We start from the raw sequence: 12,882 nt of genomic DNA, 5'->3' as shown, positions 1-12,882 counted from the left end.
CTCCGCCGGGTGACTGTCATTTCCTTTTTACTTGAACCTCTAAAATTGAGAAGGAAGCTGTTTCCTGGCCCCTCCCCCACCCTGGGCCTATTAGCAACTCCCTTTCCTGTCTCCTCATTCAGAGATCCCAGTGTTTCCCACCCCTCGTGGAAAATGTGCCCTCCTTCATCCCTCCCTCTCCTTATCAAATCAAACTTCTTAACCCTTTATATTGGGAAAGGTAATGCACACAGAAAAAAACATTCACAAAACAAAGATGTATGGCAAACACACTGATGTCAAGTCATGAAATAAAAAGCACTTCTCATACCCCTCCCCCAATGCAGTTTCATAGTAATCCAGTCCTTATTTTTATTTATAGTTTAGCCATCTAAGTTCCTATCCCTAAACACGATAGATTCTTTCCTCTGGATTTTACCTTTATGTAAATGGAATCAGACACGATGCACCCTTTTGTGCTTGACTTTGTTCCCTTTACATTGTACTTGTAATATTCTCCCATGCTTTTGCAAGTAGCTTTAGTTCTTTCATTCTTCTGTTGTATATAAACACCACGATCTGTTTATCTGTTCTACTGTATGTAGCCATCTGGGCTGTTTCCAGCTTCTTACTATTATCAATAATGCTGCAGTGAGCATTCTTGTATACATCTCTTGGTTGTACATATGCATGCATTTCTGTAGGGAATATACTGGAGAGACATTGTGAGGTCATGGTATGTGTATGTTCAACTTTAGTGTTGTTGTTAGGGGCCATCAAGTCGGTTCTGACTCATAGCTACCCTCTGTGCAACAGAACAAAACACTGCCCAGTCTGGCGCCATCCTCACAATTGTTGCTATGTTTGAGCCCATTGTTGCAGCCACTGTGTCAATCCATCTCATTGAGGGTCTTCCTGTTTTTCCACTGACTCTCAACTTTAGTAGATACTGCCAATTTCCACTGCCACCAGCAATGCATAAAGATTCTCACTTCTTCACATTATTGGAAATTAGTATATTACTTGAATTTTCACATTAGATTTTCTGATGATTATATAGTGTATGTTACTGCAAAATTTGACTTTTCCTAATGCTAATGCTATTGAACTATTCTGATAGTCTCCTGTCCATTTTTATGATGGATTGTTAGTCTTTTTCTTAATCATTTTTAGGAGTTCTTTTTATATTCTGATTACTAACTCTTTGTTGGTTATAAAAAAAACAAACCCGTTGCCATCGAGTCGATTCTGATTCATAAGTTTTGTAAATATCTTCTCCCATCCTGTGGCTTGCTTTTTTCAAATTCTTAATGGTATCTTTTAATAAACAGAAGTTCTTGATTGTAATGTAGTCAAATTTATCTTTTTATGATTTTTTTAACATCCTGCTTAGAAGTCTTTCCTCATATATTCAAGAAATTTATTGTTTTGCCTTTCACATTTAAATCTGTGATCCATCTAGGATTTATTTTTTTTCCAATTGTGTGAAACATAGATTGTTTTATTTTTTGTATAAATAGATAATTGTGCCAGCACTGTTAATTGAAAGAATCATTCTTTCCACACAACTTTGCAGTGCCTCCTTTGTCATAATTCAGTTGTCCATCTATCCATGGGTCTGTTCTGGGCTCTCTCTTCTAGTCCATTAGTTTATTTATGGAGTATTTATGCCAATATCTCATTGCCTTAATTACTGATTTATGACAAGTCATAATATTCAGTAGAACAAGACTTTTTATTTTGTTCTTCTTCTTCAGGATTGACTTATTGACTTTAGAATTAGCATTTCGAGTTCTACAAAGATCTGCTAGGATTTTGATTGAATTGTATTGAATCTATAAATCCATTTGGGGAGAAATAATATTTTGAAATAGTAACACTCCCTATCCATAAAATTGCTATATCCTTCCACTTATTTGTATCTTTAATTTGTCACAATGATTTTTTTATGGTTTTCTGCCCAGACAATTTGCACATCTATTCTTAGACATATTCTTTTTGTTGTTGTTGGTGTTAAGTGCCTTCAAGTCAGTTCTGACTCTGAGCAACCCTATGTACAACAGAACGAAACACTGCCCTGCCTGGTCCCACACCATCCTCACGATCATTGCTATGTTTGAGCCCATTATTACAGCCACTGTGTCAATCCAAGACATATTCTTAGATATTTGATATTTTGACATTGTTTTGGATACCTTTTTGTCTACATACTTGCTTTCACATATTAATTCTAATAATTTACCTGTAAACATTTTTAGATTTTTATATACACAACCATATTATTTGTGAATAATAACAGTTTTATTTATTTCTTCCTAAGCCTACCTAGTAAGGAGCCCTTGTGGTGCAGTGGTTAAAGCACTCAGCTGCTAACTGAAAGGTTGGCAGTTTGAACCCACCAGTTTCTCAGTGGGGGAAAGATGTGGCAGTCTGCTTCGTAAAGATTTACTGCCTTAGAAGCCCTATCGGGCAGTTCTGCTCAGTTCTGTAGGGTCACTAAGAGTCAGAATCAACTCGAGGACAGTGAATTTGATTTTGGAGTCCTACTTTTTGTCCTTTTGTGGCCTTACCACACTGCTTAGGACCTTGAGTACAACGTTGAATATAAGTACAGATAGCAGGAATGCTAGTCTTATTCCAAATACCAAATGGATAAGTTTCAACATTTTACAATTAAATATAATACTGTCGTACATTTATTTTAGATATCCTTTATCAGATTAAGGAAGGGGTTCCCTCATTTTCCTTATTTAGTAATAATGTTTATCACAAATGGATATTGAATATTATTCTATAGCTTTTCTGCCTCTACTGAGTTCATATATGGTTTTCCTCTATTCTATTGAACTAAGGAATTATGTTGATTTGTTAAAAGGAAAACGCAACTTGCAGTCATAGAATAAAACTTAATCTTTTTTATGTATTTCTGATCAGTTTGTTGATAACTGTTCATAATTTTTCACCGTTTTCATAAATGAGATTTGCCCTTTAATTTTCCTCTCTTATAATTATTATTATGAAGTGTTGGTATAGGGTTATGCTAACCTTGTTGGGGTGAGGAGTATTTGCTCTTTCTTTCTTTTCCTGAAGATTTGTATAATACTGATGTTGTTTCTTCCTTAATAGTTGATAAAATGTACTTGTAAAGCCACCTGGCCCTGTAGTTTTCTTTATGGGAAACTTTTTAATAAATTACTCAATATTTTTATAGTTGTAGGACTAATCTGAATTTTTATTTCTTCTAGTGTTAATTTTAACAAATATTATTTTCTAGGAATTTATCCCTTTCATCTAAATTTTCAAAAATTTTAGCAGAAAATTTTTCATAATTTTCTCTTAGTTTTTTAATACCTGACAGATTTATTGTGTTACCCATTCTTTATTCCCGACATTCGTTATTTGTGTCTTTTGTCTTTTTTATTATATTCACCAGTTTATCAATTTTTTAAAGTTTTTCAAGAATGATTTTAATGTTTGTTTGTGGTATATTTTATTGATATGTATTCTTATCTTTCCTATTTCCCTCCTTCTACTTTCTTTGCATTTACCTACTCTTCTTTTTTTAAATAAATTTTTGACATGATGCTTATAGTTCATTGATATTTAGATTTTCTTATTTTCTAATATTTACATTTAAGTGTGTGTGTGTGTGTGTGTGTGTGTGTGTATGCCGTCTAGGTATGACTTTAGCTGTATCCCTCAATATGTTTTATTTCATTATTACTTGGTTCAAAATATTTTACGATTTCCATTGTGATGGAGATTTTTCTAGCTGTCACTTTTTTATTCTTTTTTTTTTAATATAGGGTTTAATTACCTTGTCATCACATACTATAATGATTTCAGTCCTTTGAAATTTGTTGACACTTGCTTTATGGCTAAACATATGATCAATTTTTATAATAGTCTGTGTATGCTTAAAAAGAAGATGTTTTCTGCAGTTGTTGGCTATATCATATTAAAATCTTCCTTCATGATTGTGGACTTACTTTTTTTTATTTTTGTAGTTTGATTTTTGCTCTGTATGTTGTATTTTTGCTTTATATGTTTTGAGAGTATATTTTTAGATACTTAAAATTTTAGAATTATTAGGTCTTGGTAAACTGAAGCTTTTAACATTATGAGGTGTCATTCTTTATCTCTAGTAACTTCTTTGTCTTCAAGTCTGTCTTATATTAATAGAGTTTTGGTTGATGTGTTATGGTATATCATTTTCCCTACTTTCAGAGTCAGCATTTTTTTATCTCTAGGTTTTAGAAATGTCTTTTCTAAATGACATATGGTTGGAATTTATTTGTTCATTTATTTTGTATCAAATCAGACAATCATTGTTTTTAACTGGAGCGCTTAAACGTTTCAGATTAAATCTACTATCTCATTAAATGCTATCTCCTTGTCAAACTGGTGGCTCCTTTCCCCTTCTTTCCGATTTTCTTTTGAATTGTATTGTATTATTGCATTTTTCCCTCTCTGCTCATCCATTTTTCTGCTGTGGCAGGTGTCCTTTCTGAGTCATCCATTGTCAGTGTGAAATTTATTAACTTTGGCATAATCCATTGATGTGCATTTAATATAAACCACTGCCATCGAGTCGATTCTCGTAGTGAGTGACCCTATAGGACACAGTAGAACTGCCCTATAGGGTTTCCATGGCTGTAAATCTTTACAGAAGCAGACTGTCACATCTTTCTCCCACAGTGCAGCTATGGGTTCAAATCACCGACCTTCCGGTTAGCAGCCAAGCACTTTAACCATTATGCCACCAGGGCTCCTTGTGCATTTAACATGTTGTTGTTGTTAGGAGCCATTGAGTCGGTTCTGACTCACAGGGACCCTAGGTACAACAGAACAAAACACTGCCTGTTCCTGCGCCATCCTCATAATCATTGTTGTGCTTAAGCCCATTGTTGCAGCCACTGTGTCAATACATCTTGTAGGGGATCTTCCTCTTTTTCATTGAACCTCTACTTTACCAAGCATGATGTCCTTCTCCAGGGACTGGTACTTCCTGATAACATGTCCAAAGTATGTGAGAAGAAGTCTTGCCATTCTTGCTTCTAAGGAGCATTCTGGCTGTACTTGTTCCAAGACAAATTTTTTCATTCTTCTGGCAGCCGGTGGTATATTTAATATTCTTCGACACCACCATGATTAAAAAGTGTCAATTCTTCTTTGGTCTTCCTTATCCATTTTCTAGCCTTTGCATGCATATGAGGCCATTGAAAACACCATGGCTTGGGGCAGTTTAGTCCATAAAGTGACATCTTTGCTTTTTAACACTTTAAAGAGGTCTTTTGCAGCAGATTTGCCCAATGCAGTGTGTCTTTTGATTTCTTGACTGCTGCTTCCATGGGTATTGATTGTGGATCCAAGGAAAATGAAATCGTTGACAACTTCAATTTTTTCTCCATTTATCATGATGTTGCTTATTGGTCCAGTTGTGAGGATGTTTATTTTCTTTATGTTGAGGTGTAATCCATACTGAAGGCTGTAGACTTTGATCTTCATCAGTAAGTGCTTCATGTCCTCTTCACTTTGAGCAAGCAAAGTTGTGTCATCTGGATCTTGCAGGTGGTTCATAAGTCTTCCTCCAATCCTCGTGCCCCATTCTTCTTCATATAGTCCAGCTTCTCAGATTATTTGCTCAGCATACAGATCAGATAAATATGGTTAAAGAATACAACCAATGCACACCTTTCCTAACTTTAAACCACATAATATCCCCTGGTTTTGTTCTAACGACTGCCTCTTGTTCTATGTACAGGTTCCTCATGAGCACAATTAAGTGTCCTGAAATTCCCATTCTTCACAGTGTTATCCATAATTTGTTACTACCCACACAGTCAAATGCATTTGCATAGTCGGTAAAACACAGGTAAACATCTTTCTGGTATTCTCTGCCTTCAGCCAGGATCTCTCTGACATCAGCAATGATGTCCCTCATTCTACACACTTTTCTGAATCCACCTTGAATGTCTGGAGAAGGACATCATGCTTGCTAAAGTAGAAGGTGAGGAAAGAGAGAAACAAGATGGATTGACACAGTGGATGCAACAATGGGTTCAAACATACATACTATCGTGAGGATGGAACAGGACCAGGCAACATTTTGTTCTGTTATGCATGGAATCACTAGGAGTTGGAACCAACTCGATGACAACACAACAACATAAATGAAATTATTTTCTTAAGTTCATTGTCAGGTTGTTCATTCCTAGTATATAGAAACACAATTGCTTTTTGTATATTGTGTCTTGTATCCTGCCACCTTACTGAACCCATTTCTTAGTTCTGAAAGTTTTTACATAATGGAGTACTTAGAATTTTCTGTATATAAGATAATGCCACCTGGATGCTCTTTATTTCTTCTTCTTCTCCTTTTCCTTCTCCTCCTCCTCGCCCTCCTCCTCTTTCTTCCTCCTCCTCCTCCTTTTTTTTTTTTTTTTTCCCTAATTGCCCTAGCTAGAACCTCCAACACACTGGTGAATAGGAGTGGTAAGAATAGATATCTTTGCCTTGTTCTGATCTTACAAGGAAAACATTCAATCTTTCATCATTAAATATGATGTTAGCTGTGGGTTTTTCATAGATGCCTTTTATCAGTTGAAGAAGTTCTCTTCTATTCCTAGTCTGTTCGGTGTTTTTTAATCATGAAAAGGTGTTAACTCTTGTCAAATTTTTTTTCTGCTTGCTTTCAGATTTAAAAGATGTTTTTCTTAGCTATAGAATTTTTGGTTAACACTATATTCTTTCAACATTTTGAACATATTCTTCCATTGCTCCGGCTTGTTTATATTGAGAAATCAGCTGTCAGTCTAATTGTTCGTTTGCTTTTTAAGTAATTCAACTTTTTTACTCCCTCTGATTTCTCTTAAAGTTTCCTTTTTCTTGATTTTCAGCAGTTTTGCTGTGCCGTACCCAGGTGAGGATTTCTTTTTATTTATTCTTTCTGCAGTTTGTAAGTACTCTCATAGCTGTCACATATTTTTTTGTCAACTTAAGGATATTTTTAGCCATTGTCTCTTCAAATAACACTTCTATCTCTTTCTCTCTTATAGCTCTTTATGACTCCAATTATACATATACTAGACATTATCACTTTGCTCTCCTTGTCTTATTCTTTCTCATGTATTTACCAACTTTTTTATTTCCATGCTTTATGCTAGGTATTTTCTTCTGACATATCTTTCTTCAGCTGACTCCAAGATGTTAACAAACCCATCCATTGATACATACATTTGGTTATTCTATTTTTATAGTTTCTAAATAGCTGCTGAAATTCTCAATCATGTCTCTTATCTCCTTGAAAATAATAGGTTGTTATTTAGAGTCTGTGTCTGATAACTCCAATATTTGAAGCCCCTGTGGATCTATTTCTTTTATTTGTTGTTTCTGCTTTTTTTTTTTTTTCCAAGTCGTGTTGTCTCCTTGAGTGCCTGGTTATTTATTTATCTTTATTGTTTCCCTGATATTTTCGAAAATAATTTTTAGAAGTAACGGGAGGCCTAAGATGATGCTAGATTCCTTTGGAAATGATTTATGTTTGTTCTTCCTGGCTCCTGGAAGCACGAACACTGGAAATACATCATTTGGAGATGATTCAAAGCTGGGTTCTAAATCCCATGAAGATTCATCCCATTGTTCACTCTTACTTCTAGAGTACAGTTTTTTTGGTGACCCAACACAAATCAAGGTGCATTCACCAGAAACTCTCCTTCCCATCTTGGTAGTCTTCTATCCTTATAGTCCCCACAATAATATAAAAAGTGTTGCTCAGCCTTTCAGCAATCCTTTAGAATTGACAGCTGCTCCCAGAAGGAGAAAAAGCTTCTTCATTAAATCTTAGCCACCCTTTAAAGGATGAAATTTTTTTCTTTATTTTTTGGTGATGCCATATTTTTTCACTAATGGAATGGATGCTGAATCATTTTTTGTTGGTAGTTTTTTATTTGAAAAAATGAGGTGACAATTGCAAGCAAGCCATATCTGTCTCATGTTCCATGAAGTACGTCACAAACATGGTACATATTGGTCCCATGAAGTGCATCACCCTTTCTGGTTACACTTGAGCTATAAAATATCTTACTCAGTTTTCCAAAAATACACACAAAATACTAAATAACATTGCACTAGCTGCGCATAATTGTTATCAGTTTGATTTTGAGTGAAACTTTAGAAAACATGGAGTGACACATAAAGGCACTTTGCACTTTCTGCACATAATTGTTGTTCAAGTATGCTTCTTCTGAGTCCTACATTCTCTGCATCACCTTCTGGTTGTTTTAACTGGGAGATTCTCTCCATCCTTACTGAACCAGACATCATTTGGCACCCTGCTGTCATCAGAGATGTGAATACTTTATAAAAGATGTCAACAGGGAGGTGACTAACACTAGCCGGTCATATTGGTCCCATGTTCCATGAAGCACATCGCACACATGGTACATATCAGTCCCATGGCCCAGAAAAACACTCAAATGTGGTGCAGACCAACTTCCTTGTTTTTTAGGCATTTGCACCAGTATCTGCCATGATGCCAGAATGTACTAAAGTGGCTCAAATGCCTGCCAGTAAACCTCCAGGGGTGGAAAATGTAGCAGGAACATATATGTGCTTGTGCCCTTAAAAGAGTTACAACAAGATTTCTTTAGCCTCTCTGCTTATAGCTAACTATTCTAGCAAGCAGTTTGTACTTGCAGAAAAGGCTTCAACATCTTCTATCTGATCTAGAGACCATACATTCTTTCAAGACTTTTGGATGATTAAGTCCATGCCTGAGTAATATAAAGTCAGGAGAATGATATTAACAATTTAAGTTCTTTTAAGACAGGAGGAGGTCCTTGGTTGGAGCAAATGATTTGCCCTTGGCTACTAATTGAAAGGTTGGTTGTCCAAAATCCCACAGTGGTACCATGGAAAAAAGGCCTGAGGATCTGCTTCCATAAAGATTAGAGCCAAGAAAACCCTATGGAGCTCATTTCTACCCTTGCAGTGCAGTGAATTACTTAACATGGCCCTTCTAGCCGTAGTCTTTGTGACTCCCAGACAATGATCGGGTGGGACTATGCAGATAAGATGCTTGTGGCCCACCAAGGGGATTGGACTGCTTGCTGCTAATGCAAATAAGATGTATGGAACCTATGATGGTTAATGTTATATGTCAACTTGGTAGAACCATGATTTCCAATGGTTTGGTAGTTATGTAATGATGTAAATTGGTAGTTATGTAGTTATGTAGTATTGGTAGTCATCTTCCATTTTGTGGTCTGATGTAACTGTCCCTTTTTTTGATCTGATGTAATTATCCTCCATTTCGTGATGTGTTGTAAATCCTAACCTCTATGCCTGCAGTTATGGTCCCATTTGGGAGGGAGTTGTCCATTATGTTAATGAGGCAGAATTAGGGCGGGATGTATCTTGAGTCATCACCTTGCCGGAGGGTGTGACTGAAGTCACCACCCTTACCCTAGTCACCATCCTTACCACCCTTATTCAGGTCACACCCTTGCATCACCTTGCTCAAGTAAGGGGAGTTTCCTTGAGGGTATGGTCTGCATCCAGTATATATGAATGCTCTGGCAACATTCTTTCTCTCGTTCAGGATCCTGTGTCCAGCTCATCATCATCTGACCTCTAGTTCTTGGAACTTGAGCCAGCAGCCTGTTGTCTGACCTGCTGATTTGAGTTCATTAAGCCCATGCAACCACATGAGTTAGGGGAAACCTCCAGCCTGACACCTGACCGACGGATTTGGGACTTGCCAGCCTCCACTACCATGTAAGCCACTTCTTTGATGGTTCGTGAGTTCTATGAGACATTGTAGTGAATTATGGAGCCCAAAAACGAAAGGAAGAGTACTGAGGTGAGGAGGAATAACTGATGTAAGAGATGATGGAGTTTGGAAAAGTTGAACATTTGGGACATCTTTAACCTCCACCTCATAGAAACCAGCTTTGTGCTTATCCTTATGAAAGAAATTATTCATTCAGCTCTGTAACACATGGGGTCACCATGAGTCATAATCAACTCAATGGCAGTGAGTTTGTTTTTGATTGAAGATAGATGGGTGTTGCTATGATCAACTGGTGCAGGTCCTATTTTATAGGAGCACAACTGTTAGATATCACAATGTTGTTGTTAGCTGCCTTTGAGTCAGTCTCCAACTCATGGCAGCCCCATGCATAATGGGACTGGATTGTTGTAATCCATTTCATTGGTTGATTTTTTTTTTCAGAAGTAGATCACCAGGCCTTTCTTCCTAGTCCATCTTAGTTTGAAATTTCTGCTGAAACCTGTTCACCACCATAGCAACACACAAGCCTCCACTTCAGGTGCATTGGCTGGGAATCAAACCCAGATATTCCACATGGAAGGCAAGAATTCTACCACTGAACCACCATTGCCCTCTATAGAACGCATTACCCTCTGCTAAGTGACCCTCTCCCATGAATAGCAATTTTAAATAATCTTTGTGCCTAATTAAAAATGCAAGTCCTAGGAGTAATAATTTAGTGGACATGCGAAGCTAACTAAAATTCTTTTGAATTTTTCCATTTATTTCCTATGACAGCCTTCAGATGCTCAACCTGATTCATGTAAAAATTTTGGCATGCTTCTGAGTTCCCATAATGCCCTAATTAAGTCCCATTACCAAGAAGATTTCTGCAGGTTTGTAGTATTCCTGCTTGTACTACTCTCACTTTGTGGAAAGAAGAAATTTGGGGCTCTAAAACTGTAAGTCTGACACCTTTATGAACTACATTCAGTACAATTTCATTTTTTTTAAAGTGGAAAAGAAACCACAACAGTGATCCAGGGAACGTGCTTTATTCTCCATCCCTGGAAGCATGACTTTTAGTGAGTGCCTCTCAGCTCACCTGTGCATGCTGGCCTTTATTAGATCAAACATGTGCACTGTCATAGACCCCTGAGCTCCAGATGGCTCACAGTGATTCTGCCACCAACTTTTCATATGAAAGTTTAAAGTGTAGCTATTTTATATATCAATTTTATTATTTTCAGTAGCTGGGTGTAGTTCTGTTCTCATTGATTTTTTTTTTTTTTTTTGAAATATGAACAAATTAGGTATCTCCTATTTAAGCTGCAATGCCAGTAAATCCAAGGACTACACTTTAAATAAATGTCTTAAGGGAGAGCCAGGGTTAGATAAAAAAGAAAGACAGCAAAAGCAGAAAGATTGTGATAGTGGCAAGACAAAATGGAAATGGAAATTCCCTTAAGAAACATTTTATAGAAATTGAACATCTCAGGTAACAGTTTTTAAACCAGCAATGCACCATGGGTTTAGGCCTAAGGAAATTGGACAGTATACCTAAAGAAATGCTAATATATATCCTTCCTTCCTTCGATTCTCTTTTGACTTCAAGTTCTAAGGAACTTGGATTCCTAGGTAAATCAGAATATTCCTGCAGAGATCAACTCCTGGTATAAGAAAGTGCAGTGTCAGTATTGCAATCCAATTATAGCAAGTATACCAATCCCCAAATCCTGCATTCTAAGTATCAATACCCCTGGTTTAGTTTATTTTTCTTTCCTTATTTTCTGCACTGACTTTGACTTTCCTCTGTATATTTTTGTTGTTACTGTTATTTTCTTATCTTGCTGTGTTTGTGCAAGCATTTGGAATTAGCTTAGTAATGGATAAATAGAATAATAACAGTTAACAGCTTATGGCTGTTGTGTACTCTACAGTTTTCTGAGAGCCAGAATGGCCTGCAGGGTGCCTGTGGGAAAAGCCAGAGAAACATTATTTTGTTAAGATTTCTTTGACTCTATATTTTCCCTTCTACTCATGTCCAGCCAATGTATCTTGAAGATCTCTCTTTTATTGGAGACTTGAATATCAAAGCGATATTAGGACGCTAGAGATAAGATTTCAACCTCCTTTCTGGTACCAGCCTAGTCTACTTAAGTTTCATGCCATCTATGGGCTGAATTTCACATTTTCCAGCCTCCAGTATGCCTCTCAGAATGGGGCTTAAGCAATGTGCAGATGATACATAGATAACATGTATACCAGTTGATTAAGGATAAAGATGGGTCATTCATCCCTTTCTTAAGCATTGATTTGGAGGCTGTCTGTAAGGTGTGATGTTGCTTTACAAAGTCAGGCTAGGCCTGTCTCACTCAGCCTCCAAGACATTTAAAGAATATGTTAGCAAACACAGAGTTTAAAAGTACAATCCATATCATGAAAATAATGACTTTTTTTTTTTGGTATTGAAATTCTGTCTTTGAGTTGCCAACTTGCCTAATGGCAGATAGTCAATTGAGTTCATTCTCTCTTCTCCCATGATTTCTCTTGCAATATGAGGATTTATAAGTCCTGTTCAAAATTTAGTTCAAAGTTCTACCCTTTCCTGTAAGCATTACCCCCAGCCTAGCATTAGGTGACACCTTGTGCAGAGATCTATGGTAAGCATTTCCATCCCTGTCATAAAGCTCCATGGGATATTTGGGAACTTCTTTTGCAATACTGGGAAACTGAGGTAAACAGGAGAGAGGGATCATTCCAGGGCTAATCTTGGGCGTAGATATTCCAGGTGCCATCTCTTCTACCTTCCTTCATGCATGTGGAAAAGAGGACGTCTGTTGAGCTTACACTTCTCAGTAGTTCCAGGTGGGATAAATGGAGAATGAATTCACTTGCCCTAACACCCCACATTTCAAGTATTAGTCCAGAGTTGAATGTTTAAGGGACTAAATAGGCCAGGATGTGATAAATGCTACAAGAGATAGAAAATCAGCCCCTGAATACCCGGCATTTTATATTCATGATTTATTATATCCTCACCCCTGCCTGGCAAGAAGTTGGTGGCAGTACAAGAAAATGGGTCTCCCCCCTGCACTTGGTGATTGTCATTGCCCTTTGAGCAGTAACCC

Source organism: Trichechus manatus, unplaced genomic scaffold (assembly GCF_000243295.1).
Source record: "Trichechus manatus latirostris isolate Lorelei unplaced genomic scaffold, TriManLat1.0 scaffold00037, whole genome shotgun sequence".
NCBI lineage: Eukaryota > Metazoa > Chordata > Mammalia > Sirenia > Trichechidae > Trichechus > Trichechus manatus.
The sequence above is the reverse complement of the archived record's forward strand: the minus strand, read 5'-3'. Positions refer to the sequence as shown.